The sequence below is a fragment of the Canis lupus genome, chromosome 7 (genome assembly GCF_011100685.1).
Source record: "Canis lupus familiaris isolate Mischka breed German Shepherd chromosome 7, alternate assembly UU_Cfam_GSD_1.0, whole genome shotgun sequence".
In the NCBI taxonomy this organism is placed as follows: Eukaryota; Metazoa; Chordata; class Mammalia; order Carnivora; family Canidae; genus Canis; species Canis lupus.
In genome coordinates, this window is record NC_049228.1 from 37037705 (window position 1) to 37061526 (window position 23822).

At 38.5% G+C, this 23822-nt stretch overlaps 1 protein-coding gene across 2 annotated transcripts in view; it reads right to left on the reverse strand.

Moving 5' to 3' along the window:
- SMYD3 (SET and MYND domain containing 3) overlaps positions 1–23822 on the reverse strand; it is a 686417-nt gene that overhangs the window by 524308 nt on the left and 138287 nt on the right. The window lies entirely within an intron of this gene.

The following is a 23822-nucleotide window of genomic DNA, read 5'->3' on the forward strand; positions in this document are numbered from 1 at the left end:
TACCACCTCACTTTTAAGTGCATACTTCAGTGTGTTAAAAAGATAATTCAAGGTCCAAAATGGAGTCACTTATGCTAAGCCCCATATAATGTTTGAGATGTAACTAGTTTTGGCTCTTCCAGAAATGGAATCTTAAAACAGTCAATCAGGGGGTGCCTGGGAGGCTCAGTCGGTTAACCATCTGCCCTCAGCTCAGGTCATGATCCCAGGGTCCTGGGATAGAGCCCCACTCGGGCTCCCTGCTCACCCCTATAGAAAGTGACCTTGCAAGAATCAACCCATTTTCTCACCTAGTATTATTTCCTTATTTCTGCTCTCTTCTGCCTAAAGAAGTCTTTCATTTTGTACAGCATAATAGGACTACTTTTTATCTACTACACTGTGGCTGCTGCCCAATTCATGAACTACTGAATAAACCCCAAAAGATCTTTAAAATTTACCCTATCTGCCTAGGGGGCTCAGTGGTTAAGTGTCTGCCTTTGGTTCACGGTCGGACTTGATTCCAGGGTCTAGGGATCAAGTCCCACAGCCTGCTTCTCCCTCTGCCTATGTCTCTGCCTCTCTGTGCCGCCATGAATAAATAAATAAAATCTTTAAAAATAAAGAATAATATCTACTCAGTTGAATTATGTTTCTTAACAAATGGCATTAAGTACATTCACACTGTTGTGCACCATCAGGACCACTAATATCCTTTTTAATTAAAAAAATTCATTAAAGTCAGAGATTCCCAGAGTCCAAAAATTTTACATCATACAGATTTTAATGTCTCCATATGAAATACAAAATACAGTGCCATCAACTAGCTGGAAGTATCTATACTCTTCAAACATTAAAATTGTAGAATTCTTAACTTTTCATATACTTTAATTATGAATATACTCTTTCTGGAAAATGACTTTAAAATTCTACTAAATCCAGTTACTACTTTAGACATGCTGAATTGTGATGCTCAAAAGTTACATCCCCTATGTAAGAAAAAAGCAAAAATGAAGGAAAATTGAATTATAAAATAAAAAATAAATATGATAAAATTAATAGCAATAAACAAAAAGCAGGAAGGACTATGGATACTCAGAGTAGCCAAGAGCATTAAAAGTCAAACTATAATATTAATATCAAGGATAAAATAAGAACAAATCTTTCCAAGCACTTCTAATGTGCCAGGTACTGTTCAAAGATTTTTATACCTATGACTTACACTTAATTTCAAACAGTCCTACAAAGAAGCAGTCTTACTATGACAAATTTACGGATACTTCAATTCATTTTCCTGAGATAGAAAGTAGACAGAGTAGTGCAAACAACATAAAGGGCATGTGGCAGGGATATTGAAAGAGAAAAACCAGAATCCTAAAGAGAATCAGAACTTAAACAGATCACATACTTCATTCACTTCTGGGACAGTGAGCATCAGATATGGAGCATAAAACATGGGGAAAGGTTAAAATCTAAATAAAGGGAAGCCAAAATGCTTCCCAACCCAAGAACAGAACTGTAGCTGCCACATATCAACATTCCAAGCAACAATGCAAGCCAAGCAATCTGACCTTCAGGTTCTTGTTTTGACCATCAACACCATACTACCACTCTTTGATAAAATTAGATAAAAACAAAATCCACCAAGGGACATCTGGGTGGTTCAGTTGGTTAAGCATCTATTAATATTGACTCAGGTCATGATCTTAGAGTCTGGGTTCAAGCCCAGGGTAGGCTCCAGGCAGTGGGCTTGAGATTCTCTCTCTCTCTCTCTCTCTCTCTCTCTCTCTCTCTCTCTCTCTCCCTCCTTCCCTCCCACTCTCTATCTCCAAACTAAATAAATAACACTTAAGGAAAAAAATCCACCCATAGGCTGTATATGAAACACACTGTAAATAAAAGGACATACAAAAGAGGATGAAAAGGATATGCAAAGCAAATACTAACTAGAGAAAAAACCTGTGTATCAACATCAATTTCAGAAAAAAAGCACTTTACAGTTAAAGATAGTGTTAGAGATAAATAAAGTTAATATTCAATGATAAGAAACTCCCATCCCCAGATGTTAAGCACCTAGTGACAAATGTACCCAGTCACAAAATATATAAAGTACAAGTAACAGCTCTAAGGGAAAAAATGACCACCACAGTAATTTAGTATATATAAGGCCCTTAAAATAGTGTCTGGAATGTAGTAAGTACCAAATAAGTATTATTTATTACTATAAAAATATATGAAGCCTTTTTCAGCAATTCACAGACCAAACAGATAAAGAAAAAGGAGCTCAATAATTTACTTGATCTCATGCAATACACAGACCCTTATATCCTTTACATGACGTATACATATTCCTTTTAAGCACTCACTGACCATTTACAAAAAATGCACAGAAAGCAGACCACAGATTAAATCTCAAAAATCCCAAAGAATCTGGGCACCTGGATGGCTCAGTGGTTGAGCGTTTGCCTTTGGCTTGAGGCGTGATCCAGAGGCTCCCCAAAGGAGCTGCCTCTCCCTCTGCCTATGTCTCTGCCTGTGTCTTTCATGAATTAAGAAAAAAAAAAAATCCCACAGAATCAATACCACATAGATCTTTTCCTCCAATCATAAAGGAATCAAATTAGAAATCAGTAACAAAAAGAAATCCAGGGAAATATCATATGCATGAAAGGGTAAAAGCATGTTTTTATAGAACTCAAGGATTAAAGAAGAATGATCATGAAATCAGAAAAAATATATATTTTGTTGAGTAGGCTCCATACACACAGGATAAGGTTCAAACTCACAGCCCTGAGATCAAGAGTCACATGTTCTGATAACTGAGCCAGCCAGGTGCCCTGAAAATATATGAGATTAAATAATGAAAAAATACCAAAACTTGTGAGATAAAGCAACAATCATACTTACAAGAACTTTCACAACTTCAAATATTTACACTAAAAATAACAAACTGAGGGAAGCCTGGGTGGCTCAGTTGGTTAAGCAAAGGACTCCTGATTTCAGCTCAGATCATGATCTCAGGGTCAGAAGATCAAGCCCCACATGGGGCTCTGCATTCAATGGAGAGCCAGCTTGAGAGTCTCTCCCTCCACCTCTGCCTCTCCCTCACCCCTTTCTCTCTCAAACAAATAAATAAATCTTCTTTAAAAAAAGAAAAACTGGGCAATCCCTGTGGCGCAGCGGTTTAGCGCTGCCTGCAGCCTGGGGTGTGATCCTGGAGGCCCGGGATCCAGTCCCACGTCGGGCTCCCTGCATGGAGCCTGCTTCTCCCTCTGCCTGTGTCTCTGCCTCTGTGTGTGTGTGTGTGTGTGTGTGTGTGTGTGTGTGTGTCTATGAATAAATAAAAATCTTTTTAAAAAAATAAATAAATAAATAAAAGAAAAACTGAAAGTAAATGAGCTAAACATATAAATCAAGAATTTCAACGTAAAGATAGCAGAAAACTAAGGAAAGCAGGAAATTTCCCAACAAATCCACAAAACGAAACAGAACACAGTGACATAATAGAGGACAAGCAAAACCAGGATGGGTAACATCAACAGATGTCTTGCAAGATTAGTTAGCAGGAAGGTTACAAACAAATAACATTAGGAACAAAACGGAATCAAGTCAAGATTCAGTAGACTGAAAAACAAACAGGAGAGACTTCTGAGGGAATGATAGTAATGACACAATTTTTCAATCTCCTTAAAACAACAGTGCAAGCAACAACAGCAAACCTGAGTATCACTACCCACCCTAGAAAACATCCCAACAAACCCTAAATATGAATGCTGCAGAGGAAAACACTACAAGCTCTGAAATTAAATCAATCTATTTGTGGGAGAAAAACAAGAAAGGCAGATGGGCTCTCAATAAGCCTGAGAACAAAAGTAAGTCCCAAACTGCCAAAAGATACCCAGTGAGTCAAGCTAACCTGAGAACAGGTAGCCAAAATTGGGAGAGGATGCTTTCGGCAAGAATATTCCTGAGGATGAGGCACGGGGGTACCCCTGAATGCCATCTTCCTCAGACCGGGCTCTGAGGCTCAGATCTTCCCTCATCTCCTTTTTTCTGGTATAAGTTATTCAGAAGTAATCTCCATTCTTTTCAAATTAAAAGCCCCAGCTGTATAAAATGTTTCTTTGCAATTTTAAAAATTAATGAGCAAAATCAAGATACCTTAGGAGGTCAGTGATGAAGAGGTTAGCAAGTCAAACTAGGTCCTTCCCTCCCATAACTACCAACCACGGGCTTTAATGCATTTTAACACAGAATGGTGGCAAAGCAAATACGAAGATTAGTGTAAGTACCTAAATTATATAATTGTTGTTTTGATGCATGAAGGAAACGCCTTAACATGAGTTATTTAAATGTTCAGAGTTATTTTTACATATCAAATAAACAAACAAAATTTAAGTTCTTAAGTTTCAAAAAAAGAGTCAAGTGAATTCAAGAGAAAAGTTGTGTGTTTCATCAGAAAACCACTGAGCCTTGGAAGGGTTACTCCTTCTCTCTCAGAGGGAAGATTCAGAGCAATGGCATCCCAAGAAGCAAATTCCAACAAAGGAGAATAAGTTAAATGAGTTTCCTTCCAAACTAAAATTCTTTGGTTCTGCTTCTTTTGCACAGCCAACAAATATAAACAAAATTTGAAGATGACAAAAGTTGTGCATGTTCTAAGGTGAATTACAGTAGTCTCAGAGGGACAGAGAAGTAATAAATATAGAGTTTTCACAAATTGCAGAAATATCTTGTTTGCAAAATTATTAACTCAAAGGTCCAAATAGACTTTCTGAATGAAAAGCAATCTAAGGGGATGCCTGGGTGGCTCAGCGTTTAGCACCTGCCCAGGTTGTGATCCTGGAGTCCCAGGATCAAGTCCCACATCAGGCTCCCTGCATGGAGCCTGCTTCTCTCTCTGCCTGTGTCTCTGCCTCTCTGTCTGTGTCTCTCATGAATAAATAAATAAAATCTATAAAAAAAAAAAAAAAAAGAAAAGCAATCTAAGGAAATAGGTTAGCAATGTATCAGCAACAGGAAATAATTAATTTTTTACCTTTTCCCCTCTCCACTTAAGAGATAAATAATAGTATTCTACCCTCAAATAAAAGAAGATATTAAAATTATTTTACACCAAAATTAGTGTTCTCTTTTGCCCTACCCACCAAAACAGCAAAAAGGAACCCCCTATCACTTATTCATGCAATCTGTGATACACTTTAGAACAATGTTAAATCACAGAAAATTAGGTTGTTCAGTATTCCAGATACAGTCGTTCATAGAGCAAAACAAGTGAAGTCCTCTCTTCCAAGTAAAGGCTGGGACATCCCGAGTTTCTCCAACAGCATAGGCAACAGAAACGCGGAAAGGAAATAAAAACAGCGCAAAATTACTTGTTCTTCCAGCATACAAATTTAGAACTTATAACACTGTATCTAAAAAAAATCAAAGAAGAAAAATCAATTGGCTCCTTCAAATCCCAACAATTGCGGTAATATTTAAAGGAATGTCTCTCTGTCCTTGGTTATCAGTGGGAGAAAGTATCCCAAGGTTTAAAATTGTGCCCTAAAATAATATAGGCAGGGACCAGACAGAGAAAAAAAAAGTTTCCTGGAAAGCATAGAGAAAACAAACAAATCCTAGTGATTCAAATTAAATCCTCCCCAGCCCTGGCAGCTACTGAATCCATTTTAAACTTTCCATAGAGAAAACAAGGTATCTACAACACATTCATGGATAGTATGCTTGGGACACGGTCAATTATGTCTTGATCCCCTAGAAGTCTCCCAGCGTGCCTTGCAGTAGAATCTCTCCTTCAAGGGCTAGCAGCACACTCACTGTTGGCCACTCTGGCCCAGGCAAAAGGCTCAGGAAGCACAGGGAAACCCAGCAACCCTTCTGCCCTCCAAAGCAGCTCATCTGGATAAAGCACAGCCCTGTACAATCGGATGCAACCCAGAAACCAATGTATGTCTTTGCAGCCTCCTTTTCTGAGCTGAAGATCCATGCCCAGAAATCTTTTGGATACTTCTGGTTCTTTTTCAAGGACCAAAATTTAGTTTGTGGTTGATCACTGTGACCTTAGAGAAGAAATCTGAGCTAAGAAAAAGAACAGACCTCATTAGGTAGAGGCCAAATCACTTATACTTGCTTAAGAAACTGTTGACCTTGGGAGCTCTAATGTAGTACCCTTGCCATAATATACAAGGCTTTAAAGAAGAGTCTCTGATAACCATTCCTATGAAAATATTTCTTCACACAATTAACACATAAGACACTCCTGGAGTATGAGGAATACTGACTGTCTTAAGAATAAAGAGCTCTATTTTTTCAAAAGGCAAAAACCAAAATAACTAAGTGAATAAAGCCTAAATATAATTCCTAAGACAGACAGACCACAGAAATAATACTTCTATAAAGAATTTTATGTTTGGGATGCCTGGGTGGTTCAGTGGCTGAGTATCTGCCTTCAGCTCAGGGCGCGATCTCAGGGTCCTGGGATCAAGTCCCACAACAGGCTCCCCACAGGAAGCCTACTTCTCCCTCTGCCTGTGTCTCTGCCTCTCTCATGAATAAATAAATAAAATATTTAAAAATAAAAGAATTTTAGGGCAGCCCGGGTGGCTCAGCAGTTTAGTGCTACCTTCAGCCCAGGGCGTGATCCTGGAGACCTGGGATCAAGTCCCACATCGGGCTCCATGTATGAAGCTTTCTTCTCCCTCTGCCTGTGTCTCTACCTCTCTCTCTCTCTCTTTCTCTCTCTCTCTCTCTGTGTCTCTCATGAATAAATAAGTAAAATCTTTTTAAAAACAAAAAGAATTTTGTATTTGTAAACATCTCTGAAATCTCAGAATCCTGACTCATTAGAAATATTAATGTCCGGGTACTCAGGTGGCTCAGTCTGTTAAGCGTCTGCCTTCAGCTCAGGTCATGATCTCCAGGGTCCTGGGATCGAGCTCCATGATGGGGAGCCCACTTCTCCCTGTCCTCCCAGCTTGTGCTTTCTCTATCTTTGTCTCTCTCTCAAATAAATAAATAAAATCTTTAAAAAAAATAAAAAAGAATAGAAATGTTAACGTCAGGTACCTAAGTACTTGGCTGTTTCCTCATAGAAATTTCTGAAGCAAATGGAATTCTCCACTATGAAAAGGAGATTATTCCACACAAAGTCATGCTGTTCTATCCAAGGGTAGTACAATTACTTTTACTCTGACCAAATAAAATACACTACAAAATGCTAGGCATACAGAGTTCCTTTGACATAAATATTCATAATAATATAAGAAAAGAAATCTTCCATTTTTGTTTCCAGATGGTAATTACGTTGGTATGAGCCCAAGGCTTCTTTTTAAATCACATCCACCATTCACCTAACTATCAAATAACACAAAATAGCAGACATGATCAATATAATAAAGACTCATAGGAAAGCAGAATTGGTTTAGATTCATTTTTCTACATCCCCTCTCACTTTCTTTCAGAATCCTAACATTTAAAGTACAAAACAAGAGGGGCACCTGGGTGGCTCAGCCGTTGACTTTGGCTCAGGGAGTGATCCCGGAGTCCTGGGATTGAGTCCCACATCAGGTTCCCTGCAGAGAGCCTGCTTCTCCCTCTGCCAATGTCTCTGCCTCTCTCTGTGTCTCTCATGAATAAATAAACAAAATCTTAAAAAAAAAGAAAAAGTACAAAACAAGAAAACGTAATGGTTAGTATTTCAGGGGGAAAAAAAAAAGGATCTATGACCCATAGGTACCATACATTTCGGGGCAAAACACAAAGTAATTCAAATCCACATTAGCGTTTAGAGAAAAAGCATAGCAAGGTATCGGAGCCAAATCAGACAAGAGGGGCAGATCATCTGACTTGGGTACTTCTCTTTACACTGTTCTCTGGCTCCTAAATTAAAACTATTATACTTGGGGAGACAGTGCTACCTGATGAACACAAACTCCCAACTGTAATTCAGCAAGTGTTCAGTGACTGGTCACCATGTGGACAGCATCCTGCAAGGTCCTGTGTTGACAAATGCAAGGAGGGCACTACAGTCACAACTCCTAGGAGCTCATGATAAATGAGGACAGATCAATACATACCACTTGCAGAATCAGCCACAACACAAAACCAACTTTTGAGAAGCAGCACAGGCTATAGAACCTGAGTTGAGATGAAGGCAAAGTCACATTCTGATAAAGAGTAAATAAGAGAGGATGGCAGGGCTGTTAAGGAAAAGGGAAGTCCCCATTACCTACAAAGGAAGGTGCTTGAGCTGTTTAGAGTTCAAAATCTGCAGTCCAAGTGCTATGGTCTGAATGTGTCCACATCAAAATTCATGGGTTGAAATCTTAATATCAAAGCTGACAGGATGAGGAGGCAGGCCCTTCAGGAGGTGCTTAGGTTATCAGGGTGGAGCATTCATAAATGAAATTAGTGTTCTTAAAAAGTGAGCCCAAAGAGCTCCATCACCCCTTCTACCAGGTGAGGACACAGAGGGAAGGCACCTGCTAATAAGAAGCAGGAAGAAAGCCTCACCAGAAAGCGACCGTGGTGGCACTCTGAGTTTGAACTTTCCAGCTTCCAGAACTGTGTAAATAAACTTCCTGTGCTTAAAACTTATCCCGTCTGATATTTGTTAGAGTAGCTCCAAGGACTAAGACACCAAGCCCACTCCCTACCAGCAGTGCAACCTTGCAACTTCCCTTATCCTCAATTTCCTCTCTGTAAAATGGGATTAAGAAACTACTCATAAAACTGCCTGGTGGACCCCATGAGATCATCTGTCCAAAGTGCCCACTGACAACGTGCTAATTAAAGCATCTAGCAGAGTTAAAACTGGGCTGCTGAGAGTAATATTGCCAGAGTGCTCAAGATAACTTGGTCTGTATCTATGCCCTATCTGAACAGAGCTTCTTCTGGAACTATCCCGTGACTTCTAAAAAAAAAGCAAAATCCACCTGTGCCACAAATCTGGTCATCTCCATGCAGGCACACAGACAGACATTACATACACTACTACCACTTTGTCCTTGGCTCTAATTCCAAGTTTTGACCTGAATGAGAAGTGCTTCCCTGCTCAATCTCCATTCACTAAGGGGTCTGGTACTATTTTTTTTTTAAGGTTTTATTTATTTATTCATGAGAGACACAGAGAGACAGAGAGAGAGAGAGAGAGAGAGGCAGAGACACCGGCAGAGGGAGAAGCAGGCTCCACGCAGGGAGTCCCGACGTGGGACTCGATCCCGGGTCTCCAGGATCACACCTTGGGCAGGCACCAAACCGCTGAGCCACCCAGGGATCCCTATTATTTTTAATTTGATCAGAATGATTAACTTCAGACTGGTCTGATTCAAGAAGCTAAAGACACTGTATGAAGGTTTCATTTGTGAAAAATGAAAATCAGAGAAGACTGTTACATCTTAGGCAAAATTAAAAGGCAATTATGACTCCTGACATTCTGTTTGCTTTTCACAAGGTAACCTCTACCACAAGTTAAGGAGGAAATTATCACATTTTTACAAGAGCACAGACTTAAAGTTTCCTTGTTATATAATGTTTCCCTGCAAAATTCAGCATCATGTACTCAGGGCCCTATCCATGTTTAAAACTGGTGCCTTACAGCTATTTTTTAGGCAAAGCACACATGAGTAAACTGAAGAAATCTATGGCCAAAATGCAATGCTGAAAAAAGGATCTGTTCTAACAACATCTATGTTCCTAAATAGGAAACCTCTCGAGCCGAGTCTAGTAATATGACTGGTAAGTCTAAGAGATGTATATAATTTCCCCAAGTCTTCCTGAAATACAAAATAATAAAAATGTGAGAAATAAAAAAGATCTGATTTCACCCAAAGAGTGAAATCAGAAATCCTTAAACTTGTAAGCATTGCTAGTATAAATATCACTCAGCATATACATAAAAATCAAAATACTGTGGGTAGAATTTCAAAGAAGGTACAAAAATATTTGATCAATATTTTCATCAATATACTATGACCTAAGCATTCAAACTGGCAAAAGATGGTCACCTTGATTTCAATTCCAGGAGCCAGTTTGTCATAAAGGAGGAATTCTCTGTATCTTCCTCTAATTAAAAATTGAAACTTAGGGGTGCCCAGGTGGCTCAGTCAGTGAATCATCTGCCTTTGTCTCAGGTCATGATCTCGGGGGTCCTGGGATAGAGCCCCATGTCAGGCTCCCTGCTCAGCAGGAAATCTGCTTCTCTCTCTCCCTCTGTCTCTCCCCGTGCTCATGCTCTATCTCACTCTTGCTCTCTCTCTCTCTCTCGAATAAATAAAATAAAAATGAAACTTAACAGCACCATGATTCTATTTTAGCCTTAAGAGTGAGAAAGCCAAAAGCCAAATTCACTATCTAATTATACTAATCTCTTCATTTAAGAGGCCCGGAAGCATCTTCTCCGCTGTCTGCTTTAAAAATTTGCCCTTCTATTTCATAATTAAGTATATTACTTTGTTTAACTTTTAACTACAAATTTCCTTAAATAGTCATGGAAATAAGCATAATGAAATCTCAAATAAGTCATTCTCTCTTTTGGAGAACAAAATTAAACTTTAAGTTTATAAAGAAAGTGGATGGGGAGCCTGGATGGCCCAACCAGTTGAGCATCCTTGATTTTGGCTCAGGTTGTGATCTCAGGATCTGGAGATTCAGCCCAAGGAAGGGCACCTCAATCAGTGGGGAGTCTGCTTGAGGATTCTCTTCCTCTCCCTCTGCCCATCACCCAGCTGATGTGTGCTCTCTCTCTAATAAATAAATAAATCTTAAAAAAAAAAAAAAGTAGATTTCACTGACCTAGTCCCAAAGTGTAAAAAAAAAAAAAAAAAAAAAAACCCTTGAGTCCTTAAGACACACAGAATGTGTCCAAGGCACTGTAATTAATAATAAATTCATTAAGACTTGTACAAAGTGATCATTAGCTGACAACCCTGCAATGAGAGTTAACAGATCAGTGCAGGGATTTTGAAATCTCTGTGCTCCTCTTTTTTTTTTTTTTTGTGCTCCTCTTAAAGGAAACAGAAGGTATGGCCAATAGCAGGCTCTCCTGTGGCCCCAACTATCAACCTCAAAGACTCCACTCATAAGATAATGACACTGCTTTTCTCAAACACTTAGGTGGGATTTTAGGAATAGAAATTTTGCTCAGCATAGGAATATAGAAAGGGAAGATAAATACCAGAATTTGGAACATTTAGTAGGTTTAAAGAGAAAAAATAGGATAAACAATGACAATGTACCAAAATGGAATTCAGAAATATGCAAGAAGGAAATTTCATTTACCCTGGTATTTGGACCTATGCTCAGTACACTCCCAGGTATGGAACAGGGAAGTTAAACTGAGCAGAAAAATTTCCAAGAAAAATGCACTTTAATCTTGGCTACTTCATTTATTGTTCTGCAACTACAGGTAATAAATATACTTCTTTGTCCCTAAAGTTATTCTAATCTAAAATAATACCCATGATGATGATGATGATAAAAGCTACCTAGAGGGAAGACTGGGTGGCTCAATGGGTTAAGTGTCCAACTCTTGATTTCGGCTCAGGTCATGATTTTAGTGTCATATAGTATGAAGGCCCTCCCCTTACTCCATGGGACTCTGAGCACACAGGGGAATCTGTTTGAGATTCTCTCTTTCCCTCTCCTTCTGCCCCTACCCCCACCACACACATATTCTTTCTTTCCAAATAAATAAATAAATAAATAAATCATTAAAAATAAAGCCAACAGATCTATACTAATATAAACTAATATCTAATTCTTAATAGAGTTTGCAAATAATTTTATTATGTATTTATAAACAGAAATATACATATTCTCAAAAAATTTTATTTGACACATGAGGTAAGGTATGTCTGACAGCATATTATACTATCTGATCCCTATATAATTATGTACAAATATATGTATGTATATATCAAGATGTATCGTAATGTATTTTATCATTCCACCTTGACAGAATGAACATCATGTCCATACTAATGTACATCTGGGTTGATTCCAATGTTTTACCATTATAAACAATACCATAAAAATAAAAAAAAAATACCACAATGAATACTTGCATTGTGCAATGATTTTCAAAACTTTTAATCTCAATTGAGATTTAAAAGACTAGAGAACCACAAAGAAGTTTTATTCATGTGGCTTATATCTATAGATATTTATATATCTGTAACTATTTACTATATACAGACTAAAACTAATAAATTTTTTAAATGTTCACTAATGCATTTAATAATCTCATTATTATAACATAAATAGCATATTTCTATAAAAATTTTTCTGAAACAGAAATAAGTTCTAAAGAGAACAGTACTATTTTGCATTTTTGAAAAATCTCTTAAATTCCTGGCTTTACAGAAGGCAACTGGATTCTCACTTATGTTTCTGCTGAATAATGAGATATCATATCACTTCTAGAAAATTCCACTGTATACACTAGTGATGGAACGAGACTTAAGAAGGCAAGTAATGCCTTAATATTATTATAAAAATAGCTCTCATTTTATAGATCCCCTGAAAGGACCTTGGGGAGCCCACTTTGACTTCCACTGCTTTAGAGTACATTTTCCTAGAAAAGGAATGGCTATAGTTGTATAAATGCACATCGTGATTGGCTTTTTCCATTTTGACAAATGGGTCTCCAAAGTGTCTGGAGGAATTTTACACTCCCACAGCAGTTTAAGAGTTCCCTTAAAGATTAAAGAGGAAAGGAGAGAAAATGAGTGGGAAATATCAGAGAGGGTGACAGAACATGAGAGACTCCTAACTCTGGGAAACAAACAAGGGGTAGTAGAAGGGGAGGTGGGTGGGAGGATGGGGTGACTGAGTGACGGGCACTGAGGGGGGCACTTGGCGGGATAAGCACTAGGTATTATACTATATGTTGGCCAATCGAACTCCAATAAAAAAATACAGTATATAAAAAAAGTTCCCTTAAATCCATGTCTTGTCAAACCTTCAAATTGTCATTTTACTTTCTACCAGTCTGACTGGTATGGAATGTTTTATCTCACTGTGGGTTTTTTTTAATAAAGATTAATTTATTTATTTGAGAGAGAGGGAAAGAGAGAGAAGGGGGTTGGGGCAGAGGGAGAGAGAAAAGCAGACTCCACACTGAGCACAGAGCCAGATGCAGGACTCGATCTCTCCATGGTGAGATCATGACCTAAGCTGAAACCAAGAGTCATCAGAGGCTCAACCGACTATGCCCCTAGCTGCCTCATCTCACTGTGCTTTTACTGGGCATCTCCTGCTAAGCAGTTAGAGTTTGAGCAGCCTATTCAAGTTCATTCACCATTCCAGATTTCTCATCTATGAATTACCTGTTCATAATATTTGCACACTTTCTACTAGGTTGTCTTTTTAAGAGATTAAACTCAAAATATTTTTTAATAATTTACTGAGTTTAATCTCTTGTCAGATGCATGCTTTGTAAACTAATTTCTCACAGATTGTGTCTATATTAATTTCTCAAATAGGCACTATAAGATAATATAATATAGTAAATCACTAACACTAGGATCATATGGCCTAGAATTGAATTCTTTTTTTTTTTTTTCAAGATTTTATTTATTTATTCATGAGATAGAGAGAGAGAGAGAGGCAGAGACACAGACAGAGGAAGAAGCAGGCTCCATGCAGGGAGCCTGACGTGGGACTCGATCCTGGGTCTCCAGGATCACACGCTGGGCTGAAGGCAGCACCAAACCACTGAGCCACCTGGGCTGCTCCCGTAATTGAATTCTAGTTTATCACCTAGTAGCTATCTTATACCAAGCAATTTAATCTCTCTAAACCACCAAACTAAAGTGAGAATAATAACGGTACCAACATTATTTGGCTGTAATGAGAATTAAATAAGACATGTAAAACTCTTAACACTGTGTTTGGTTCATAAAAAGTTCTAATTAAATATTAGTCTTCTTTTCATCACATTATTATTATTCCTTTAAGAGTTTTTTTTTAATAGTAAATGCTCAAAAGACGTGTCTGGATATCATTTGAAATACTTTAGTGTTGAGTAGAAATATTTTTAAAAGTTTAATGATTCTAGAAATTCAGAATTTTATAAACCTTTTTTCCCCAGTTGTTTTTAAGTTCTTCATACAGCTAACTCTAAACTGTTGGATCAAAGTATAGACACAGCACAAATTATTTACTGAAATATTCATGTATATAATTAAATGGTAACTACTTCTTAGCTTAGAAGCAACCAAACACGAATACAATTTAACAATGAAACTAGTGTTTTAGGGAAAATTGTTTGTCAACATGAGTTTTAAATGTTCTACTGTTAGAACATTTAACTTTTGTTAACACCTACACCCAAATAATACAAAACTTTTATACATTTTTCTCTTATCTCAAAAGAAAAAAAAAAGAAACAGATACAAGGCTTCACCGAATGCTTTTATTTTTCTAAAGAGATCACAGGAAAAGCCGAGAAAATCTTAACACACCAAGTTCCCCCTCCTCTTATTAGACTGGTAGCAAAACTTATTCAGCACAGGAAAGAAAAGATAATTAACTCTTTGCAGGTAAACTACCCATTTTATTAAAAAGTAATTTCCCTGTTTATGGCTCATTTACAATTATCTTTAGAAGACAGAAATTTGTAAATGATCAACCTTGAAGAACTAAAAGAATGCCAATGGCAATAAATTATAACATCTATTTTCCCCCAGAGAAAATGAGAAAGAAAATAATTTTTGAAATGTTATTACTCAAAAGGTTTTTTAAAAAATTATGTGATATTTTAAATGGTAAATTTTAATTATCTCTTTTTCCAGGACAAAGATCTGGGTGCCACATCCTTCCTGTTGTTATTTCACTGCACCCATAAAATCACCAAAGACTTTTTATACTATGAACTATGATAGTTCTGGAGAAATACAGACCAAAGGACTTAATTCTTGCCTTCAAGGACTATTGATTCTACAATAGAAGCCGACTAGCAGAAACAGCAATAATGTTTACTAAGGATCTATTACGTGATATCAGCTACTATGCTAGATATGCTAGGTACCTGTAAAACAGTAGTAGACGAAGAGTCATAAACTGACGAATGGGAAGTAATAGTTATTGGTCATCACAGGTCCTAGAACATGACCCATAAGAAGAAGCAGCTAAATTGGGATAAAGACAGCCAGAAGTGTGGATGAAGAGGCCAGGTGCTGGGTGGATGTTCACCTCTCCAAGAATGACAAAAGGAGTAATGACGAAAAAAAGAAAATGTGAGCCTGAATATAAAGAAGTCACTGGAAGGTGAAGTAATGGGGAGGTACGCTGGCAACTCATTCAAAGATGCAGGCAATTTGGAGGGAGGTGAAAAATTATCTAAAAGCAGCAAGGGGAGCACTCTTTTGCTAGATCTAAGGTACTTTTAGGGTATGGGGAAAAAAAAAAAAAAAAAACAGCCACTACTTGGGAGGATAGAAACACTGTCCTCGGAAGGCAGTCAGTTTCACTTACAGCAAGATGGAGAAGGGAATACTCAGAGATCTACAGGATATGGAGGTTTTAAGATGAAAAGAATGTTTCAGGGCAGCCCCAGTGGCTTAGCGGTTTAGCCCCACCTTCAGCCCAGGGCGTGATCTTGGAGTGCAATCTGAATCAAAAGGTTTCTTAATTTCATTAAGGATGAAAGCCCTGGAACAGTCAGTGAACCCAGGATATGCTATATACAAAGGAAGACATTAAATAATACATTCAAATTGTTGCAACAACATAACAGATTCAGATAATAAAATTAACCAAGGACAGTACTGAAGAGATTAAAGACACTGCCTCCTGAGAAAAAGTGGAAAAGAGAGACAAAAAGTTTGTCAGTGCTTTTGTGTAGGGTACCATACACAAACTGCAATCATGTTCATTCAGAAGACTTAAGGATTTTCTCATACCATCAAGGAAGACCAGTGAACTCAGACTGCGTGGCATACGCACTAGAAGCAAAGTGCACTTTCTGAAAAGTACTATGGCATCTGGCCATACTTCCCACAATGCTTTGCACGTCCGACACAGTGAACAAGTGTTTGCAAAATGAATAAACACATCTACATATAAAAAGTACTTTCAACTATACCTCCAAGATCAGTAATGCTTGAGACCTATAAAAGAAAGTCACTGCAAATGTTTCCAAAATTGTTCTTCTACACATCAAGAGGCAACTATTTAGAACACTTGAAGGTTAGCCCTTTGTGCTTAACTCTTCTACTGCCTCAAAGATAAAAGTAAAACGGTCTTTACCTTCATTCAGATAACTATCCCAACAAACACAATACAGTTTTCAAAATTTTATGTTAGAAATCTTAGTTTAAGGGCAAATTCAAAATTCTAACCTGGTCACCACACGTACTATTAACTGATTTCGTGTGCTGGGGGGGGAAAAACAAAGGTATATAACACCATGTTTTTCCCATCTGCTTATTTATGGAGATTTTAAATTTTATAAAAGAAATTGAGTGAAAAAATGTGCACACAGAATAAACGTCCTTTCTTTTAAAAAAATATTTATTTGAGAAGAGAGGGTGGGGCAGAGGGAGAGGGAAAAAGTTTTAAGCAGACTTCATGCTTAATGTGGAAGCTGACAGGGACTCTAACTCATGACCCTAAGATTATAACCCTGAGATCATGGCCTGAACTGAAATCAAGAGTCAGATGCTGGGATCCCTGGGTGGCGCAGCGGTTTGGCGCCTGCCTTTGGCCCAGGGCACGATCCTGGAGACCCGGGATCGAATCCCACATCGGGCTCCCAGTGCATGGAGCCTGCTTCTCCCTCTGCCTGTGTCTCTGCCTCTCTCTCTCTCTCTCTGTGACTATCATAAATAAATAAATTAAAAAAAAAAAAAAAACAGTCAGATGCTTGAGGTACCTGGGTGGCTCAGCCGTTGAGCATCTGCCCTTGGCTCATGGTGTGATCCCAGGGTCCTGGGATTGAGTCCCACATCGGGTTCCCTGCAGGGAGCCTGCTTCTCCCTCTGCCTATGTCTCTGCCTCTGTCTATGTGTCTCTCATGAATAAATAAATAGAATCTTAAAAAAAAAAAAAAAAAAAGACAAGAGTCGGATGCTTAACTGACTGTGCCACCCAGGTGTCCCATAAAACATTCATCTTTTTTTAAAAAGCTAACATCCAGAAACAGCTACCAAAAATGAAAATTAGAAAGTAATTGTCATTTAAAAAATAAAAGGAATTCCTCATTTCACTTTTCCGAAAAATGTACTAAAGAATTCTTTTAAGTGGAACTGTTTCTGTTATAGTTAATATTATTAGACTGATTAAATTTTATTAGCACTTGTCATGCCACGACTACATCTCCAAACTAAAATAAAGATCTGCTCCTATATATATATCATAAAACAAAGTTACTGCCATTCTTGGACCACAGGTAAGCTAAATAAGCAATCCAGGCAATGAGTCCAACATCTCCCATAATGTAGTGTCCCTCCACCCTCTCCAGGAAGCTCAGGTAGTGCAGAGGGAGGGCAAAGAATCTTACAGGCATGAAAGATACAAAAGGAAGCACCAACATGGCCTCTATTTTTACAGCAAGATCTACCACCATGGAGGGCATATGAATGAGATGGAGATCCCAGCAATCATTGAAAGGAGACTTCTTAAGAATATCCTCCTCCCAAAATGACAGAAGACAGCAACTACTGGTACCAGCAATCTAGTTTCATTTGGGAGACTGACAAAACCCCAGACCTACTAAATCCAGAATCTGCATCACGGTAAGATCCCTAGGTGATTTGTATTTCATTAAAGGTAGAAAAGTATTGTTCTAAACTACAAAAAATAGCCATACCTTAAAACTGAATTATAGGCAATTATTTTGGATATGAAGCCTCTTTGGTTTAAAAATATTTATCCCTGAAATGGTAGGCAGCAAAATCTGACAAATCACATGAAATAAAAGCTGTCATGATGCTGCTTTTTAGAAGATGGTCAAATACCAAGAAGACCGACCCCCAATTTATAACATTAAGGGCAAACTACACACACATATACATACATTATGTTACAGCAACAGAGCCAAAGAAAAGGGCAGAATTGTAATCAACCCAGTTACTAATTGGTAGCTGTCATTTTATATAAATCTGTTTGAAAAATACTGATAAAGGAAAGTCTAATGTATTTCACCAACATGAAGCTCCAAGTCCAAAACATCTAAGGATTTATTGAAGCATGCAATACCAGAAAACAAAGACTAGTAAAAAGTGACACTATAGCCCCAGGACAGAAGACATTAAAAATACCCGGACTAGGGCAGCCCAGGTGGCTCAGTGGTTTAGCGCCACCTTCAGCCCAGGGCGTGATCCTGGAGACCCAGGATCGAGTCCCACATCAGGCTCCCTGCATAGAGCCTCCTTCTCCCTCTGCCTGTGTTTCTGCCTCTCTCTCTCTCTCTCTCTCTCCTTCTCCTCTTAATGTATACTCATGAATAAATAAATAAAATCTTTAAAGAAAACTACCCAGACAAAAAGGAGAGAAGTATAAAGATGCTATCAAGTACAGAAGAAGGATTCATGATGAGGGGAATGGCAAGCAAGAATAAAAGCAAAAATGCACGATAAAATTATGACACAGTGCACTTGTGCCCCCAAGACTACAGATGGCAAGCAAAAGAATTACCATTTCCTTAATAACTTATTACTCTGAAAAAACTTTAAATTGATTTTTAAGGTCACGTTTTTCCCTCAATGAAGCAATTCTGAAATGAAAGTGACAAGTAAAAATAGAAAAGGCTTTTAAAATGCATTTTACAATGATTTTTCCAAAGTATATCAGTCTCTCCAAAGACATAGCGGCCATGAGGTCTGGCATCCCGAAATATTTAAACTTAAAGGACAAATTAATGAAAGACATGACGGAGTTTTCCACTCACTGGGTGACTATTTCACCGAGTTACATTTGGTGGCATACTCCTGTGCTCACTACCTCATCCTGATCATCCAAATCTTTTTTTTTTTTTTTTTTTTTTTTTTTTAGGATTGTATCTATTTGGGCAGCCTGGGTGGCTCAGCGTTTAGCACCGTCTTCAGGCATGATCCTGGAGACCTGGGATGGAGTCCCACGTCGGGCTCCCTGCATGGAGCCTGCTTCTCCCTCTGCCTGTCTCTGCCTCTCTCTCTCTCTCTCTCTCTCATGAATAAATATATAAAATCTTTAAAAAAAAAAAACTAAGACAATGTTCTTTAAAAAAAAAAAAAAAGATTGTATCTATTTATTCATGAGAGACACACAGAGAGAGGCAGAGACACAGCCAGAGAGAGAAGCAGGCTCCCAGTGGGGAGCCTGATGCAGGACTTGATCCCAGGACCCCAGGATCACAACCTGAGCTGAAGGCAGAGGCTCAACCACTGAGCCACCGAGGCACCCTCCGATCATCCCTGTCTTTATTCCATCAGCATCTGGCACAAGACAAAGCATATGACAGGTGCTCAATATTCAGCAATTGGATGAACAATTCAGATAGTTTGGTTTAATGATAAAATTTATAAGAGAGACCATATAAGCATTGTACACACACAAAAATTACTCACCCACAGCCAACCCTCATTTATCACTGAGTACCTTGCAAACATGTATTACTAATCATGGGGAAATGACTATAAGAAGTAACAAACCTTGAGGCATAATATTATCATCTTCATATATAAACACACTATCAAAATCCATTTGGTCTCCTCAAAAGACAAATCATTCAAGTGGAAAGGTATGTGAAAGATCATCATCCAGTTCAATCCAAGCAGAACCACTGAACGAAAATACTAGCTTCCAGTCCACACCCATCATGGATAATCCTCTCATTCCCTTCATCTTTCCTTCTGCATCTCTCCTCATGTATCTCTGTTTGCTTAATCTACCAGAACTTCCAGAAAAAACTATCACCAAAACCCTGCTCCTCTACATAATCGCAGTAAATACAAACCTTTGTTACTACTACCCTCTCATGCACATTATAAGCATGTTAGCTTTTATTCTACTCTTGATATCTACAATATACAAAGATGAACGTGAAACATAAGGGAAAAAACCAGGGTTACGTGGGTGGCTCAGTGGTTGAGCATCTGCCTTTGGCTCAGGTCATGATCCTGGGGTTTTGGGATCGAGTCCTGCATCAGGCTACCCACAGGGAGACTGTCTCTCCCTCTGCCTATGTCTGCCTCTTTCTGTGTGTCTCTCATGAATAAATAAAATCTTTAAAAAAAAATCTATGGCTGTGGAGAAGATGAAGACATTAAACAAAATTAAGTCATCTGGAACAATGGGTGTAATTAGTTGTCTGAAAGTAAACACTTGGGGGGTGCCGGCAGCTGCTCCATAGGAGATCTGATAAAGAGGGTGAAGTCAAAAAGAAAGATTGAGGATGGAAAATGGGAAAATGTAGGGCTTGCTTTCACTGTACATACATCTCACATAAAATATTTTCATCTAGATAAACTGGAAAATCACATATCTATTCTAGAGAAATATTATAATTTACAAATATTTAGGAAAAATATCCTAAAGGATAATTATCTTTCAGATTTTTTTTCTCCCAGGCTATTTGTATTGTGCTGATTCTTGTATCATTTTCTATAACTATTTGAGAGCAGCTTTAGACTCACAGCAAAACTGACAGGAAGGCAAAGAGATTACCCATATAACCTGACCACCCCACATTCATGCCCTTCCCATCAACATGACTCCTAGTGATCAATCACAGTTGATGAACCTACACCAATACATCATAATCATTCAAAGTCCACAGTTTAGATATATTAATTTGTCTGAACAAATGTATGATGATATATATCCATCATCATAGTATCATACACAGTATTTTCACTGCCCTAGAATACTGTGCTCTGCCTATGCATCCCTCCCCACACCCCGATCCCTGGTGACCACTACTCTTTTACTCTGTCCAAGTTTTGCCATTTCCGAAATGTGGCATGGTTGGAATCATACTATGTAGCCTTTCAGGTTGTTATTCTCTCAGTGATATGCATAAAAGGTACTTCCATGACTTTCTTTTTTTTTTCTAAGATTTTATTTATTCATTCATGAAAGACACAGAGAGGGAGAAAGGCAGAGACACAGGCAGAGGAAGAAGCAAGCTCTACGCAGGGAGCCCGATGTGGGACTCGATCCCGGGACTCCAGGATCATGCCCTGGGCCAAAGACAGGCACTAAACCACTGAGCCACCCAGGGATCCCCCTCCGTGACTTTTCATGGCTTGATAGCTCATTTCTTTTCAATGCTGAATAATATTCCACAGTCTGGAGGTATAAGAATTTATTTCTTCGTTCCCCTACTGAAGGAAACTTTGGTTTCTTCATTTTTTTTTAATATTTCTGTATTTATTTTAGAGAAAGAGAAAAGAAACATGAGCAGGGAAGGCAGAGGGAGAGGGAGAGAGAATCTCAGGCAGACTATGAGATCACGACCTGAGCCAAAACCAAGAGGCAGAAGCTTAACCGACTGAGCCACCCAGGTGGGCTCATGGACATCTTGGGGTTTTTTTTTTTTAAGATTTTATTTATTTATTCATGAGAGACATAGAGAGAGAGAGAGACAGAGACACAGGCAGAGGGAGAAGCAGGCTCCATGCAGGGAGTCCGGTGTAGGACTCGACCCCGGGACTCCAGGATCACACCCTGAGCCAAAGGCAAGCACTAAACTGCTGAGCCACCTAGGGATCCCCGACATCTTGGTTTCTCCCAAGTTTAGGCAAATATGAAATAAACTGCTATAAACATCCATAGAAGGCTATTCCATGAACATAAGTTTCTAACCCCTTTGAGTAAAGATAAAGGAGCACTATTACTGGATCATAGCATAAAAGTATGGTTAGTTTTGTAAGAAAGTGCTAAAATGTCTTCCAAACTGACTATCCCATTTCATATTCCCACCAGCAGTGAATGAGATTTTATGTTACTTCATATCCTACCAGACTTTGGTGTTGTCAAGTTCTAGATCTTAACCATTCTATTGCAAACAGTGTATCTCACTCACTGTTATTTTAATCTACATATGATGGTGGAGAATTTTGTCACATGCTTGACATCTGTATTATTTTTGGTGAGATGCCTGTTAAGATCTTTACCTATTTTTTTAAAGATCTTATTTATTTATTCATGAGAGACACAGAGAGAGAGGCAGAGACATAGGCAGAGGAAGAAGCAGGCTCCTCGCAGGAAGCCCGGTGTGGGACCCGATCCCAAAACTGGGATCACGCTCTGAGCCGGAGGCAAACACCCAATGGCTGAGACACCCAGGTGTCCCTTTACCTATTTTTTTTAATCAGATTGTTTCCTTATTGTTAAATTTTAAGAGTTCTTTGAACATTTTGGCTAACAGTCCCTTATTATATGTATGTTTTGCAAATATTTTCTCCCAGTTGATAGTGTGTCTTCTCATTCTCTTAACATTAATTTTTTGGCAAAGCAGGTGTTTTACATTTTAACAAAGTCCAGCTTGTCAAGTATTTGTTTCATGAATCGTGCCACAGGTGTCATGGGTTTGTTCCTGTGCTATCGTCTAGGAGTCCTACAGTATTTTGTTTTCCACTTACAACTATTTTCCACTTTGAGTTAATTTTTGTAGCAGGTTTAAGGACTGTGTCTAGACCATTCCCGTTTTGTTCCAGAAGTCCAACTGTTACAGCACCATTTGTTGAAAAGACTACCTTTGTTCCACTGTATTGCCTTTGTTCCTTTGTAAAAGAGCAGTTGACCATATTTATGCAAATCTATTTCAGGGCTCCCCACTTGGTTCTAACGATCCATTCATCTATTATTTTGCCAATAATACCCTGACTTAACTGCTATAGCTTCATATTAAGTCTTGAAGTTGGGTGGTGTCGGTCTTCCAACTTTATAATTCCCCAATAAGGTATCCAGGGTCTTACACATCTCTAAACTTTAGAATCAGTTTACTGATATCCACAAATAACTCACCAGGGTTTAGACTGCTATTGCATTGAATTTATAGATCAACCTGGGAATAAATAACATCAATCTGGGAAGAACTGACATCTCCACAATATTGACTCTTCTTATTCTTAAAACATGGAATATCTCTCCACTTATTTTTTTTTAATTTCACTCATCAAATTTTTATAGTTTTCTTCATGTTGATATACATATTTTGTTAGATTTATACCTAGCAATTTTGGGGGAGGACGGTGCTAATATAAATGGTATTGGGTTTCTAATTCCAAATTCCACTTACTGGGGCCCTTGGGTGGCTCAGTCAGTTGAGTGACTCTTGATCTCAACTCAGGCCTTGACCTCAGGGTCTAGAGTTCAAGCACTGCACTGGGCTCCACGGTGTGTGTAGCCAATTTAAAAAAAAGACACACACATACACACACACAACACAAATTCCATTTAATAATTGCTGGTATGGGGCAGCCCGGGTGGCTCAGCGGTTTAGCGCCACCTTCAGCCCAGGGCCTGATCCTGGAGACCCGGGATCGAGTCCCACACTGGGCTCCCTCGGGGAGCCTGCTTATCCCTCTGCCTGTGTCTCTGCCTCTCTCTGTATCTCTCATGAATAAATAAATAAAATCTTAAAAAAAAATAATTGCTGGTATGTAGAAAAGCAACTGACTTTTGTTTATCAACTTTGAATCCTGCAACCTTGCTATAGTTGCCTATTGGTTCCAAGAAGTTCTGGTCAATTCTCTCAGACTGCCTACACAGACAATCATGTCACCTGTAAACAAAGAGCTTAACTTCTCCCTTCCAAATGTGCATCCTTTTAATTTCCTTATCTTGTCTTATTTCATTGGCTAGGTATTCCCAGAACGATGTTGAAAAGGAGCAAGGAGATAGTGATATCCTTG